General features: G+C 43.1%; 1 pseudogene; it reads right to left on the reverse strand.

Annotated features, from left to right (window-relative positions):
- Window positions 1-4,385: 4,385 nt before the first annotated feature.
- Window positions 4,386-16,032, reverse strand: LOC103073254 (keratin, type I cuticular Ha3-I-like; annotated as a pseudogene).
- Window positions 16,033-17,321: the final 1,289 nt, after the last annotated feature.

A 17,321-nucleotide genomic window follows, 5' to 3' on the forward strand; every position in this document is an offset into this window, starting at 1 on the left:
ACGGCATATGGGATCTTCCCAGACCAGGGCTCGAACCCGTGTCCCCTGCATTGGCAGGCAGATTCTCAACCACTGCACCACCAGGGAAGCCCTATATGACCAATTAATTCACTCCATTTGAGCCCCAGTTTCCTCAACTCTAAAATAAAGATAATAATACCTTGCTGGGTTGTGATAAGTGTAAAATGAGATTATGGGTGCAAAGCTCAGTCAAGGAGAGTTGTTATTGTTAAAATTTCTTTTACTATATGTGTGTATGTATGTTACATACGTGAGTGTTGTGTATGCATACTTTACTAATTAGTAGTTTTTATTAGATGACTCAATTTTTTTTTTTTTTTTTTGCGATACGCGGGCCTCTCACTGTTGTGGCCTCTCCCGTTGCGGAGCACAGGCTCCGGACGCGCAGTCTCAGCGGCCATGGCTCACGGGCCCAGCCGCTCCGCGGCATGTGGGATCCTCCCGGACAGGGGCATGAACCCGGGTCCCCAGCATCCGCAGGCGGACTCTCAACCACCGCACCACCAGGGAAGCCCAGATGACTCAATTTTTTAGGTGGCTCCTAATTTAAATTTCAAAGAGAAGTTTTGGTGAGTAGGACAGTCCATGTACTGGTATGACTAACACGTACATCCACACACACACAAATACAAACACACAAAGTTCTTTAGTAAAACTCCTGAGTATGGTTAGGTCATCAGATCATGAAGTATGTCAGAGGCATTTTCTTCTTTTCCTTTACGCATGACCTCACTGCAAAGATATTTTAGAAACCCTCTAATCCTCTTCAGAAATATGGTGACATGTAGCTGTTGTAATAGAATCAATGAGATGGGGAATGAGTCACACACGGGAATGATCTCAGGCGTCTAGTAAGTCGGAGAACCAATGTTGTTATGGTACACAAATAACCAACAAAACACTTCAAGGTATATATGTGTCTGTCTATATCTATCTATCTATCTATCAATCTACCAAAAATCTTACAAGTATTTATTGATTAAAGGCCATATGAGAGTATAGTATTTAATGTACAGTGTTGTGAAAAAACATGCCTAGAATGAATGGACAATATTCAAGGGTCTTGATGACTTAAAGACTTAAACATTATAACTGCCTGATAATCGTGATCATCTTAATCTGTACAGGCCTTATATAGTTTCTTGGTGAAGGAGGACTTTGCTTACCTACACTGAAAACAGATCACCTTTCAGTGAAACTCTTGATCTGTTCGATACTTATTGTAAGCATAAGTATTCATAGAGAAGCTGTTAATGTCCCTGGAATGAGGAATGTTAACAGAGAGTCAAAAGGAATAGAAACCCTAAAGGTAAGAAGGAGAAGAATTTACCTGGGCATCCCAACATGCTCTAGTGAAGAGCAGGGGATACCCTCTTCTCTGGGTTGGGCTTATGCTACTTGGTCCCCATTTGTGAAGAGACACAGAGGGGAGCTGTGAACATACGTGAGCAATGGCTTTACTCTCTGCCACCTCTGAGGAGGGAGGACCTTGGCCTTTTTTCTTGGAAGCTTGGTGCTTCATCTATGGTTATTGGACCAGCACTTTTGCAGAGATCCATTTCAATGTTAAAATGACTAAACATCTTGGTGGAAAGTTGAGAGGAATGCTAATGGACTAGCTTTAAATCAGCTATTGTCACTGAGCAAATAATAGACTCTTCTATTTTAAATATCAATACTTTGTTCTGCTTATCCACCGCTGCATGAAAAACTATCCCAACACTTACTGGGGTAAGTGGCAACAGCCATTTTATCTGTTCATAATTCCGTGGGTCAGAATTTCAGACTTAGAATAGTGGAATGGCTTATCTCTGCTCCATGATATCTGGGCCCTCAGCTGGGTTGGCTTGAATGGCTGGGAACTAGCTGGAAAGGCTTAATGTCTGGAGCTTCAGTTATGGCTGTTCGTTTGGTTCCTCAGTTTTCCTTCATTTGTCCTCTCAGGAGGCTAGCTTAGACTTATTCACAGCGTGGTAGTCTCAGGGTAAATGGACTTCTTCCGTGGTAGCTGGCTTCCTAGAGGGAGCAGTCCAATAGGGTAAGCTTGCAAACCTCTGCTCTGTCATGCTTGCTGACGTTCCATTGACCAAATCAAGTCACATGGCCCAGGACAAAGTAAATATGGGAGAAACTACAGAAAGGCATGAGTCCTAGGGGGTATGGATTCATTGGGGCCACCAATATCTACTGCATACTCAGAAAATAATACCATTATTTAGTATCCATTTTCTAAGGTGAAAGACTAGATAGGTGTATGTGTAACTATAGTACAAGATTGCTTATTGTTCATAAAAGGTAATTTTGGAATTATGTTATTTTTTTCCCAGAGAAATGGTATGGTATATCATATAACACAATATAAGCTTAAAAAAACTCCATGCTACAAGTAGTCTCTGTTAAATAATTTATTTAAGACTATCTGTAAAGAAATCAAAAAAATTCAACCTCTAATACCTATCTTGGGCTTACTTTTTTCTTGCAGTTATTGGCATTTTGACAAATAGGTTCCAGCATAATAGCTAATACCTTAAATTATTTTGGCTTTTCAATAATTCATGCATTTGCTATGAATTTTAAAAATTATGTGATGCTTTCTTCAGTTCTGATGTTTCCATATGTCAGAGGTGCTATATGTAGGTAGGAATGAGATTTGAGTCCTAGGAGGGCTTGGCTAACCTTTCTAGACTTTACCTTCCTCATCTCTTAAACAAGTGGATTCAATCAGTTGCTTGCTATGTTTTCTTCTAATGCTACTTGTTTTTGATTTGAACTTATGCATGATGCCTAATTAACTATTAGAGAAATATAAAATGTGCATTTGGGAAATACTAAAACAATCTGATATGTCATTAAGGAAAAATTTACTTAGGTGTTTCTGATATTAAATCTTTTAGTCGCTTGGCTTAGAGATGTTTTCCCTAAGGAGCCTCTTATCTGCATATGTTAATATTTTACTTTGCTGTGAAAAAATTCTAAGAGGTAAAAGAAATGAAGAGGCTAAAGTAACATGACAATTTTTTGTCATAGAAACTCATTATAGGAGCTTAACGCTTTGGGAAAATATTTGACTAGGCACCTGAAAGATATCTCACTAAACTTAGGTGGAAGTAAGTTTGAAAAATTTCATGAAATGTTTTTTAGTATTTAAATTTTTTTTTTTTTTTTTTTTTTTTGGGTCTTGGGGCCACGGAGCACAGGCTCCGGACGCGCAGGCTCAGTGGCCATGGCTTACAGGCCCAGCCGCTCCGCGGCATGTGTGATCTTCCCGGACCGGGACACGAACCCGTGTCCCCTGCATAGGCAGGTGGACTCTCAACCACTGCGCCACCAGGGAAGCCCCTATCTTTCTTTTAAGTTTTTATTCAGCTGTGCTTCCTGGATGCTGCAGCTCTCTACAATTCTGTAAAATGAAACTCTGTTCACAAGCATTTGGGCGTGACATGAAGGAGGTCTTATTTTTCCATTAGTTAATTCTTATGGGATTGATAAGATTTAATTAATTCTTATGGGAGTATTAAAAAATTAATAATATGGGGAACATGCAAACAAATACAAAAGCACTCACCTGAAGCTGCTAAAGCAGTAAGTTCTCAAAGTTAGTTGTACGTTGTAATTACTTGGGAATCTTTAAAATATATGGATCCCTAGGTTCTAACCTCCAAAAACCTTGATTTAATTGATCTATAATGTAGCCTAGGCATCAGAATTTTTTAATCTCCCCAGATGATCCTGAGGCGCAGCCAAGTTTGAGAACCCCTGTGCTAAAGTAACTTTCTCGGATCCCTTTCGCTTACCTACCTTTTCCCACTGTAACTTGTAATTCAAGTCCTTGCTCTCCTCTCAGCTTTATGACCTTTCCACCTATATACAATTGCTACATTCCTTAATAATGAATTTTTATGAAGTTTAGTTTCCAACTTCACACATCATTAACAGGGTAGGTGTATAAGAGCATTAAAGGAAAAATGAACTTTTAGTAAAGGCATGCATTTGACTGGATTGAAAGATATTAAATGGATCTATCCATTCAACCATGTTATTATGGTACTATTAGAAAATATGTTGACATAAATATTCCAAAATAATCCTTGATACCTTTCTGGATTAGCGAAGTATTTCTTTAATTGGATTTTGGGTAATGGAATAGCTATTATTTACTTAAAGTGTTTCTGTAATGGAAACAATAGAATTTGTTACTACCTCCTTTATGTGGATTGGGTGTGTGGGGGTCAAAACCAAATACAAATGAAAACTTCTTTAGTTGGCAACTCGCCTGAACCTACAGGCACTAATCAGGTTGTAATGGGTATTTTGAAATATTTTTGGACTTATTTAGATGTGGGAGAGAGGTTATTCTATATAGCCTAGAGGCTAAACTCATGCAATTGTCTCTTTATTCAGGAAAATGGTTTAATTTCTCTCTACTTGTCTGAAAAATTTATATGTTGAAATCTTAACCCCTAAAGATGATTGTTGTAGGAGGTGAGGTCTCTGGGAGGGGCTTAGGTCACGAGGGTGGAGCCTTTACGAATGGGATTAATGCTCTTACAAAAGAGACCCCACAGAGTTCCCAAGCCCCTTCCATCATGCAAGGATACAGGCTATGAACCAGGAAGCAGGTCTTCACCAGAATGCAACTGTACTGGTGCCTTGGTCTTGGACATATCAGCCTTCAGAACTGTGAGGAATAAATTTCTGTTGTTTTTATAAACCACTCAGTCTGTGGTATTCTATTATAGCAGCCTGAACGGACTAAGACAAGAGCAATTCTTTATCAATAGGGTGACCAACCACTCCAGTTTGCCTGGGACTGAAGGGTTTCCTGTGCAAGCTGGGATGAGTTGATCACCTTAATTGGTACAGAGAAAATTAATACTTTAAGAATATTTTATTATAATTTTTTAACATCTTTATTGGTGTATAATTGCTGTACAGTGGTGTGTTAGATTCTGCTTAGCTCCTTGAATGAAAAATTATTATGTTTTGATTTATGATTACCAATCCTATATAAATTATGATAGTAAATGGAAGGTTATTGGTTATTTTCTGGGTCTAGTATTATAACTTTCCCTTCAGCTTGTTGTTTTTTGAATATTCTTCAAAAGATTTTGCTAGCAGTGCTCAAATTTCACCTTGAGAAAATATGTATATTTTATGTCTAATTTCTAGATTTCAAGAAAGAGATAATAATGTCTAAAATAGCAGAGTGAATTGAGGCTAAAGTAGAGAAAAATATTAATTTTAAGATCTGCTTTGAGACTGAAGTACCCTGTTAACATAAAGATGTTCCCCTAGTAGAATGAAATAGATAAAGAGAACTAATAACGTTTTAATATGGATCTCTTCTTGCCCCTCAAATCATCAAAAGTTTGCACAGAGAAGTGTACCGCACAAAGAAAACTCATTGAAGATGTTATAAATTGGTTATTTTTGAAATTCTTGGAAGTGATCACACGGTAAAGATAAATATATAATTTTACCCCAGAGAATGAATGTATTTCACTTAAATCAGTAATACATTTTTGCAACGATGTGATTAACATCGGTTCCTTTTGCCTAATTTCAGATTGTTAGGGGTTGGTTTTCTATTCTTTATGCACTGAGAATGAGAAACACCAATTATTCCCTTAAAGGGAAGACTAATCCAGTTTTAACACATGCCCAGTTCAGAAAATATCAAAAGCAATCCTTTCCAAGAGAGTATTCAAACACAGAGACAAAAAATATTCAGGGCATTGCCAAAACATATCTTGGAAGCGATCCTTTCCAAGAGAGTATTCAAACAGAGGCAAAAAATATCTGAGGCATTGCCAATGTGTTAGATGACCATGGAATGAAATGACACCACTTTTAGGTTAACAACTGGAAATGGAGTTAAGAGTCCCATATCTAGACCCAGATGTGATAATCCAGTGACTGTTTGGGTCAATGCCTTTATTGTTCTGGGCCTCAGTTTATTTGTAAAGTGGGAGAGTTTGACTAGCCTGTGCCTATGGGCCATTAAATTGTTAATATCCTATCATTCCATGTACAACATTCTGATGACGTCTTAGTGAATATGTGGATTTCTGTCTTCCTTTCCTCCAGCATTACTCCTCTGTACCAGCCTTGGAACAATGGCGTACATGGCTACAATCTGAGAAAGGTCATCTTTTTCAGAGGACAGAGGTGTATAGTCTCTGTGTTTTAGTCCCTACTATATCTCAACATAATACGATGGATCCTAATGCTTGCAATTCAGATCTTAGATGAGTTGCTCCCCCTCTTACGGTCTTAGTATCTATCTGTAAGGAGGATCTTTTTTTCCCTGAATTTCCTTTTCTAGCTTTAACTTTCTTTTAGGCCCTGAAGGTTATTCATTTATTTATTTACTTATTTATCTATCTGTGAGAGAGAATAGTTTTCGGTCATCTCGCATTCTCAGTGAGGCCTTTCTGGGTGTCCCTTTCTCTATCTCCACCCCGCCTTTCCTGCAGGCAGAAGTCTGGAGATCTGGAGAACTTTATGAACCACATCTTGTCCCCAGGTTGCATGGCTGCAGGTGACAATTCTGCCCAGTGTTTGGTTGCTGCAAACACATTCAAAGCATTAACTTCCCTCTGGCTCTTTTGTGGACCATGAATGCTCTGAGAATCCGTCAAGATGAGACCTTGAGGTCTTGTCTTGCCTTACGATATAAAATAAAAGACATGATTCAGCTGATGTGGAGTTTTATTGGCTACAAAACAGATGCAAAATAATGGGAATCTGACGATTGTATTAGGAAAGTAGAGCTTTAAGCTCATGAACTCATACTCTGATTGAAAAAGTGCAGCCATATATTAAGATCATTTTGGAACATCTGGTGAGATTGTTACAGAGAAAAAAAAAGATTCTAAGTTTGATAACTCCAAGGATACCTCTTAGAATTCACCCATTTGTGTCTGGGCAAGGACTTTCCATTGGGGGAAAATAGTTTTTACAATAGGCAGAAACTTTGATTGGCCTCACGTGTACTTTTAGATCTCATTCACTTGAGAAAGAATTATTCTTCCATTGATGCTCTCCTGTATGATGACCTTGATCTTTGGAGCTGCAGATGAAAAAAAAAAAAAAAAGAGGAACAAACAGGTCACTGCCACGCTCTCCCCACCATCTGAACTGTACTCCTTTTCAGTTCCCTGTTCTCAGTACCCAAAAGCTTTCTGTGCCTTCCAAAACGATCACTAAGCCATATGGTGGGCTCTGCTGGAGTGAAAAGGGATCTTACCAGGAAGATCCTTCCTCCTACCCTCCAGGAAATGACGGTGTCTGAACAGTGTCACCTTTTAGCAGTCAAGACCTTCATCCTAGGTGTTCCTGATACAGAATCTAGTCTCTGACCACAAGTGCTGGAGGGGCCTTTCTGCTTATGTGGGCTTTGAACCCTTGCACCACAGATCCTACAAGCTTATAGAGCACTAAATGCCATTCTGGGGGCCTCACTTTAAGATCTAGAAAGCATGCTTCATGAAGGATGGGTGAGAAGCCAGGAATGTTTATCATGGTCTCAGTTTTCAAAGATATGATTTATTTGAATAAGTGCTTTGTTGATACATCAATAAACCGATTCTAGACCAAAGGGAAGACTTGAAACCATTAATAGAGATCCAGGGAGAACTTTGTTAAAGTCAAACCTCTCCAATAGTAGATTGGACCACCCCCTTCAGTAATGGGTTCCCCATCCCTGGACATGGCCAAAGAAAGGCTGAAGGACCATCTGTTGGGATCTTGCAGAGGGATGGCAATGGGACCAGCTGTTCTGTGTTGGTTGCTTGGACTCTGAGTCCCTGAACCTCTAATGCCTTAGAACATGTTTATCATAAACTAATCAGAAAGTGCCACCTGTCCCAAACTGTGGTTTCTTAGAACTTTTCTGTGAGATGTTCAAGGTAATCTGAGAAAATAGGGTTCCCAGGTCAAAGGTATTTGGGAACACTGGGTTAAACAAAGTAAAATTTTTGCTGTGGTTTCTTTCTCTTTCTTTTTCCTTTTCTTCCCTGCAGCAGTATTTGTTCCATCTTTAATACTGAAATACAGCCTGATTTTTCACAAAGAGGATAATAGTACACAGTATTCCCAGCCATATCGGGCCACAGAACACGTCTTCTATAATATACACAATTAAAATCTCATGGGACACTAGTGTTCAACAGAATATAGTTTGGGGAATTATATGAAATCGTTTCCTCTTAATTTTCTAGGGGTTTGGTCAACAGATCCCGTAACTTAATAGAGATATAATAATATTAACGATCATTTTTATCTACTTTACTGCTTGCAAAGAGCTTTTATATATATTCTTTAGGACAATATTGAGAGCTTACTTTGTTCTGTCTTATGTAATTTGTTAATTCAATATTCCTGGCAATTTGGGAAGAAAATAAAAATCGAACACAGAACATTCAGGAGTACATGAGGGGTTATGAGTACTGCAGAGTGGATAAATGTGCTGATTTATTTTAAAAAAGTAGATTCAAACAATGAAAGAATTTTTTTTACCTTTCACACTCAGATTCTTCCATTGTCCTATAAAAGTGATAAAGGCTCGTTTTAGTATTAGCAACAATCATAAAAACTTCTCAGGCTTCCCTGGTGGCGCAGTGGTTGAGAGTTCGCCTGCCGATGCAGGGGACATGGGTTCGTGCCCCAGTCTGGGAAGATCCCACATGCCGCGGAGCGGCTGGGCCCGTGAGCCATGGCCGCTGAGACTGCGCGTCCGGAGCCTGTGCTCCGCAACGGGAGAGGCCACAACAGTGAGAGGCCCGCATACCACAAAAAAAAAAACAATCAGATGCTCCCCAGAGCAGGGAGACCACTGCCGGCCCCGAGTCCTATGGCTCCTCCCTGGCTTGTCACTCCATCACTGGCCTTCCTTCCTCCTTCAAAGACACCAAGCTCGTTCCCTCCCTTGATGTGCTGTTCCCTCTGTCTGGAATGCTCCTTCCCTCTGGTCTGTTTCTCCTCATTTTCCAGTCTCAGATCAAATGCCACCTCCTGGAAAGACCAGACCTGACCGTGGTGGAGACTATTGCCCAGACCCCTATCAACCACCATACTTGCCTTTCTTCTCAGTGCTTTTTACCACTGTTTGAAATCCTCTTTCTGCTGTGTTGGTTTACTCAGTCCCTCTTACTTACTGCCTGTCTCTTCCACTGCTCTCTGAACTCTGGGTGAGCCCAATCTTGCCTGTCTTCTCCATTGAGACACCCCTGGTGCTGAGAACAAGAACAGGCCCAGAGTAAGTGCTTAATAAAGATTCATTGAGCAAACAAATGAATCCAAACGATCTTATTGCTCTCATTGGTTGAATTTCTAAGTAATGTAAATATGTCTTAAGATTAAAGATATACTAGTAAACCATTGCCCTTTTATATACTCTGTTCCTTTTACGTTTTTATTTGGAAAAGGAATCCTGTTGGTTTTTTAGAAGTTGCCTGTCCCACAGCATCCCCTTTGGTGTGTTTTAAGATAAAGGGAATAGAAGGCAGGACAGGGACAAGAAGCGATCCTGCTGCCTCTCCTGCAGCTACACCAAGGATTCTAGAGGACAATGACCTTCTGGGCTGACCACAGGCACATACCTGGCCCAGAAGGAGCTTCTTTCCCACTTTATCCATCTCCAAACTCCAGAATCTCTCCACCATCTCCAAGGTGTTATCTGGCATTCTGTTGCAAGGGGAGGAAGACTCAGGTTCCAGGGGGACTTTAAATGCACATACCTGGGAGGCCTGGCACAGTGGAACAGGTGAGTGTCCGTCTAGGAGAAGCCATGGTATCAGCTCCCGCATGAATGGAGAGGGAATGTCAAAGCGCCATTGGATGGATGGGGGTGAAGCCATCCACACCAAATCCAAGCTGGGACAGGGAGGAAGAGCTGGATTTGGGGGTGGGGGGTGGGGACGGGGAGAACCTGCTTCCACCACTGACCTGCAGGTTTTGGCCAAGTTTCCTTAAAGCATCTACTCTCGGGTCCCCATCTACGGAATGGCTATAATTTGAAACTGCCCTCCTTGGTTTAAAGAACACAGTAAGTAGTTGCCACGGACCAGCCAGAGAAAGAGGATCTCACCGCCCAGGGTCAGAATTAGCACCGACGAATGGGGTCAGAAGGACCAAGACAACTGACGGTGGCAAGGCAAATTTTATTGCGCTACAGTTGCAGATTATATAGGCTAGAAAAGGGAAGGTTGCCAGATGGTGGTTTATGTCATCTAGAGACTGTCTCGGCTTCAAGGTTAACTTCCCTGGGAGGAAACCCATAAGCCCAGAATCATCCAAAATAACCTGCACGTGCAGGGGGAGACAGCTTTGCTTGTCTCGGTTTACATTCTTTCTGGTTTCTGGGCCCTGGTGACTTATCTCCCATGGAATGGAACAAGGAGGGGAACAAGTAGGGACAGTTCCTTCGAGCAGCAGTGGCATGCCTGGCATGTCCGCAGCCTGCTCTCAAGGCTGACTGCTTCCCACAAGTAGTAAATAGATGTCGGCTCCTCTCTTATCAAGCATTGGAAGCCCCACACTCCTGCCATTGGCCACCTCGCTGGCCTTATGAGCCACAATATGTAGGAAAAAGGCAAGAGCCAGGCAGTGTGTATTCTTGCTCCAGACGCCCAGAAAACTCCATTTGCCCTTTTGTAAACTGGAGAAGGGGCCAGTGTGGCAGGGGGAGGATTATAAAGCACCACAAGGAAATCTGGGGGGATGGTGGATATGTGTGGTGATAATTCCCCAGGGTACACATTTGTCAAAACTTACCAAACTGCATGCTTTAAATATGTGCAGTTTATTGTATGTCAATTATCCATCAATGAAGCTTTATTTTAATGGAAATAGTGATACTTATGTATCCCTGTCTGGCACATAGAACAAGCCCAGATGTGGTCACGGATGAGGACATTTGAGAAGGAAGTACAAATACCCACATCAACAGCTGTTCTGGGCCCTCAAGAGGCACGAGACCCACGGGCTGGAGGTGCAGCTGGCAATGGGTGCTCTGGAGCCAGACCACCCGGTCTGTGGGCAGTCTCCTCTTCCATGGGTTGGGTAATCAAGGCCCTCTCACCCACCAGGCATGGCCATGGGGTCAGCCCTCGAAACGGACAGATGAGGAATGAATGGTGGCCTGAGGAAGAGGTCGGGGTTGAGTCTCTTTCAACATCAAGAATGTTTTGCATTCAAGGACCTCAGAGTGGATCCCACCTTGATACACAAAACCACACAACATGGGCTTCTAGAAATAGTGAAGGACCTGGATGAAAAAAGAAGTTTCCTGAGAGGGATTCTGGTAACACCCCCCTCCAGGACAAGGGAGGCAGACTTCTGGGGTTTAGCAGCTGTAGGACTTCCCAGAGTGAACAGCAATTCCCACAGGGCGGATGTTCTGCATCTTCTTACCCAAGTGTAGGTCCTGGGTGTTTCCAGCTTGCTTCTGCTCAAGGCCCTCCCTTGAGCCTCTTGATAATCCATCCTGTGAGTGACTCCTTCTCAGAGCCACCCACATAAAACTAACCTCAGAAGGGAGCTCATGCAGGTGTCTATAAGAGACAAGAGGTTAAAACGTGCATCCAGGAGGAGAAAGGAGGCAGACCACCTAGGTGGGCCCACGTCCCTTCCCCTCATGTCTCCCCACATTTCCCCATAGACAATATTCCTTTCATCGCTCGCCCCAAGACTCTGCATCACATTCCAGTCCCTATGGTTCCTCCTCTCATGTCAACCCTCCACATTGAGGCGGTCTCCAAGCTGTCTCCACAGGGAGTTGCCTTCCTGATGGAGGAAGGGGACAATTCAAAGTATCACAAAGGATCCTAATGCTCTCCTCAGAGAGTGCAATTCAACTTGTGCTTATTCTTAAGCTTTCAAAAGTTCTATTCTCTCTGATCCTCTCATTAACTGGGTTCTGTATTTAATGACTAACCTGTACATTCCACTTTACAGAGTGCTTTCAAGTCCATGACCTCCTTCCACCTTTGTACTCAGTATACCACTCCTCACTTAAAGAGGTGCAGGGATTTGGACTCAGAGCCGAGATGCAATAGACCTTGATTTAAACTCTGGAGCCCAAACACCCAATCCAGTGTTCTTGTTAGTATATCATACAGACTATGGTTTGATTCTTAGCCATGCACAATAAGAAGGATAGAGCGCAGCTAAAGAGGAAACAAAGAATGTTTACTTCAAAATCTGCCATCCTGGGATAGAAAAGACTTAACTGGTGATTTGTTGATTTCACTAGTTTAGCTATTGATAAGGGAGGTAACTAGCAGCTAATCTCTTCACACACCCAACATAGCTTAGTGCTTGGGCTTAGGTGGATGTCAGACAGATTTGAATTGGGTCTCTTGTCTACCACTTACTAGAAAGCTTCTAGAAGCCTCAAATGCTTCATCTGTAAGATGAGGTTCTAAAGCACTTAGCACAGCGTTTGGCACACAATAAGCACTCAATTAACTATCACCATTTACATTGTTCTGGAATTAAGGTTTGCACAAAATATCTGTCTTCTTTATCGTGCAACTAATCTAGCAATGATGTGAGCACTTTACAGTTTCCTCCAGGCAACACTGAATAGCAGAAAGAGCTCCGGACCAGAAAAGGGAGAGTTGGGTTGTGTTTCCAGCTCAGCCCTCTCTGCAGGGTGGTCCTGCTGGCTTCTCCTGTTAGTAAATGGAGAATTGGAATAAAAGATCTCTGCAGCCCCGTGTGCTCCAACCTGGGAGAGGAAGTGGCTGTGGGTACTGCCTGGCTGTTGACCTTTCCTCATTACTGGGCTTGCCAACTTCCTTCACCCTCATTCCTGCCACTGGCAGAAAAATCCTCATCTCCTATCACAGATTACTCATTCTCTACAAATCCCTTTTTGTTTGGAGAACAGAGTCCTCAGCTGGTTGAGCCTCTCCCACACCCCTTGGCACCTGGAAACAGGCTTTGGCAAGTTTGATCCTGTTGGAGAACTTCACCTGCTCATGGTTCTACTTGAGGCAGATCAGCTCCTCCTTCAGGGACTCCACCTGGGCCTCCAGGTCAGACTTGCACAGGGTCAGCTCATCCAGGATCCTGCTCAGGCTGTTCAGGTCTGCCTCCACCAGCTGCCTCAAGGACACCTCTGTCTCATACCTGTGATACAGGAGCATCAGAGGCAGGCCTGGTTTGGTTTGTCAGACAACTGGGAGTTGGGGCTTGTGGGGGAGTTGGGGCTTGTGTTGGGGAGTTGGGGCCATCTCGTTCATATAGGTTTTCAACATGCTACCGAAGCTCCTGGAGGAAAAGGCACTGGTAATTATTTTTTAATAAATGAAGAGCCAGTGGATTTAATGGGATAAAATCCCATAAACCGTGAGATTTCCAAAATTAAAACACTTCCTCCATTCTCCTGATTGGACTCTGTGCATAGCGGAGCATCAGGGAAACATGGCTTCTACACTGGATGGGATTCGGAGATGTCCTCTGGAAAAGAAAAGCAGGCAGAGTCTGACTCTGGGGAAGGGTTCTCTGAGCTCTGGTTAGCAATGGCTCTGTCGACCTTAGGGAAACCGTCTAGGGAAAACTTTGTCAATGTTTGTTGGTACAGAGGACAGGCTAAGGGGAAGGAGAGGAAAGAGGGAAGACAACAGCCCCCTTACCCATTCACTTGGTCCTAAAGTCATCTGAGGCCAGCTTGGCGTTGTCAATCTGTACCACCAGCCTGGCGTTGTCAGACTGCTGCACAGGATCTAGAAAACCCAAAACATTCTAGAATAAGCTTGGTTATTTTTATCCAACAGCAATCCCTACTAATTCACTTACTTGGAAGGAACAGAATGAGAAATCACAGTGGATCTTATGTGAGATTATTAAATGCTGTCCATGTGTAGTAGTTGCTCAATAAATATTTAAGAAATCAAACTTGGGGGGAAAAAAAGAACACTGACATATGCAAGAAAAGTGTCAATAGATACACAATTTTTCCTTTTCTTTCCTAATAAGCAATACTGAGAAGCTGATAATAATAATAACTAACATTTCTCTTTAAAAACCTACTGTATGTCTGGCATGGTAGCAGGAGCTGAAGATACAAAAATGAGTAAGCACTAAATGCTGCCCACAAAAAACTTCCAATTCAGTGGAGAAGATAAATATGTCAACCAGCAATTGGAGGGGGCAGAGTCATGGATGGAGCCACGCCCCCCCATCCATCCTGGATGGGTTGGCCCTATGTTCTTCTAGGTAGCTTCCACTCTTTCTGATTTCAGCCAACTTTTCTATGCCCTCACTGGACATTGTGCACCATGAGAAGCCCAGAAGCCTCTAGGTCAAGACGATGAAGTTAAGATAATTAGGTACCCAGAAGAGGACAGCAACAAGAGGTCAGAGCAGTCAAAAGCCCAGGTAAGAGAGAGAGAAATTGGTCCAATTCTTACAAAAATTTCACTTTCTCAGCTTCCTTCTTGGGCTCAGTCTCTTCTCTCACCTCAGGATAATTCCAGAGTCTTGGCAAATGCACGGAAGCATTCGGAGGCAGCTTTTTTTTTTTTTTTTTTTTGTTATTTCCTCTTAAAAGCTTCCTTAACTTCGTATTGATAAATAGATTGAGGATCTCCAGTCTACATTCTGGAAGCACCTTCAAAATATCTTTGTCATTCTACTTATTCTTTTTTCTTGTTTTTTGTGGTACGCGGGCCTCTCACTGCTGTGGCCTCTCCCGTTGCGGAGCACAGGCTCCGGACGCGCAGGACCAGCGGCCATGGCTCACGGGCCCAGCCGCTCCGCGGCATGTGGGATCTTCCCGGACCGGGGCACGAACCCGTACATCGGCAGGTGGACTCTCAACCACTGCGCCACCAGGGAAGCCCCGGAGGCAGCTTTTAATTACAGTTTATTTATGCAGAGTGCTGCTACCTCCACACAGACTAACACTATGCAAATACTCAGATCTAACAGTCCTGGAACTAGAATAAGACCGGCCCTCAAGAAAACAGAATGGAAAAGCAAGACTTCAACCCATGTGTTTCAATCACACCGAGAGCTTATATTGTTTCTAAATGATATCTCGAATTCCCTCCCTACAACTTCCTGCTGGAGGTAGTGGGGTGCCCACCCCCTCACCTTCTGCTGGAGATCCTCGATGGTCCGGAAGTAGGACTGGTAGTCGGGGCACACAAGGGGATCTTGTTGCTGGCTCCGCTCCCGGTTGCAGCTCTCCAGCTCTGCACTGTCCCGCTCCAGCTGGAGCACCTTCTCCTGGTAGTTGGCCAGCCGGCTGTTCAGGAACTGCATGGTCTCCTTCTCATTGCCATTGAAGGAGCCCTCACAGAAGCAGCCACTGTTGCCTGCGTTGGCAGGGATGTTGCAGGACCCGGGCAGAGTGGAGCCGTGGCAGCTGGGGGGGCACGCAGGGCCGGGAGAAGCAACTGGAGCTGCAGCTCAGGCTGGGCAGGGAGCAGCTGTAAGGCATGGTGATGGAGGGAGTGAGGTGACCTGCGGAAGACAGAGTCCAAGTTGTCCAAGCCACAGAGCTGTGGGTCTCCTTCCTCTTGGGAGCATTTATAGCCCCTCTGCAGAGGGTGTGGTTGTGGAAGATAGCCCTTTTTTCTTACTCATTGGGTTGTCAAAAGCCTTTCCCCATGGCTTGTTATGTTTCCTCAGAAGAGTCCCTCATCTCATAAAAGACTTTAGTTGGGCTTCTTGCTAAGTCAGAACTCCACTTCCATGCTGTGCATCAGTGAAGTAAGAGCTTTATGGTGTGGTTTCAAAGAGCTGGACTCGTGAAAGCCCTGGCCTTCATTAGTGGGGTGTGGTAGGTCCAGGAATGCTATGGCTTCTTTGCTTCCTGGCTTGACAGCCCTGATTCTTCTTGCTGAGATGAAAAATTATAACCCTTGCCCATGTATCATTCCCTTTGTCAAATTCCAAATTCATGGTTCTCAGAAAGAGGAACAGATCCCCTCTAGGATCATTAAAATAGCCTGGTTCCCAGTGGCCCTGTTACCTGATATGACAGGCATCATCCATATCCATAATAATGTCAATCAACAAAACAGCAGATAGTCACCAGGATCATAGTTTGTATAGGGCACTGTGAGGAATATGGAAGGTAGGATCAGGGCTATGGTCAGAAGGAGCTCACACTTGTTGAGCACCTGTACAAGCCCAAGTTGGTACTAGACACTCTTCACAAACACGATCTTATTCACATCTCACCATGACCTTTCGAGGTACATGATAATATTCCCATTTTACAGACAGGCAAACAGAGGCATAGAGAATAGGGGTTAATGTGTTGTGAATCCAGGATTTCAACACAGATCTCTGTTCTTTCCATCATACCATGCTGCTTAAATTAACTCCTTCCCTAATTTCTTCCGACAAGTCATCTCTCCCTCCTCTCTTAGCTTTCATTTCACTTTGAGCATAACATTGCATGACTTATATGCATATCTCTCTGTGTATTTGAGTTCCCAGAAGCAAAGACATGGTCTAGTTCATCTTTGAATCCTCAGCTCTAGGCACATGGTACACAGTAGGGACCCAATGGACATTTGTTGGGTGGATGAAGGAATGAGCATTGTATAATAATATGAGGCAAGAGATGATAAGTGAGAAGTTGAAAAAATGGGGAGAGAGAGCACAGCCAGAACTGGAAGTTCACAGGGATAGATTTGTGCCGGGATGGGGAGGCTTCTAAGAAGCAGAGAGGAGAAAAGCAGATACTGCAGGTGGAAGAATCATGTGCACACAGAACGGTGCAGGAAAGCCCAAGGCATGGTCGAGTATGACTAGGTAACTGGGAGGGGAGAGTGAAGGGAAGTGGTGGAAAATAGAGCTGGATGGGGAGGTTGTGACCATATGGCAGAGGTCTTCAATGACAAAGCTAAGGAGCTTAGACTTCCCTGGAGGGCAACGTTTTAGCAAACATTTATCTGTTTTAGCAAAATGAAGATAAGGCTGGAAGCAGAGGAGCAGCAAGGTTATTGTAATAGTCTGGGTCAGCAGTAATAAAGAATTGAGTATAGGTATCAGTAGGGGAAGTGTAAAAGAAGAAATTGGTGTAAGAACCATTTTCAAAGAAACATTTTTTTAAAATCAGCAATCTGAGAGAGGGTCAAGAATGAAACCAAAATTTGGCAAAAAGCATAAGAATTTAGGAGAAAAACTTTACCATTCACAGAAACACAGAGAGCAGGAGAAAGCACTGTTTTGCACATCAAGGATGAGTTAGCTCACTTCCTTTAACAAACATATACTGAGTCCTTCCTATATGCCAGACACAGAGCTAGGCACTGGGGATGCAACAATGAGCA

The sequence above is a fragment of the Lipotes vexillifer genome, unplaced genomic scaffold, assembly GCF_000442215.2.
Source record: "Lipotes vexillifer unplaced genomic scaffold, Lipotes_vexillifer_v1.1 scaffold591, whole genome shotgun sequence".
Lineage (NCBI taxonomy): Eukaryota > Metazoa > Chordata > Mammalia > Artiodactyla > Lipotidae > Lipotes > Lipotes vexillifer.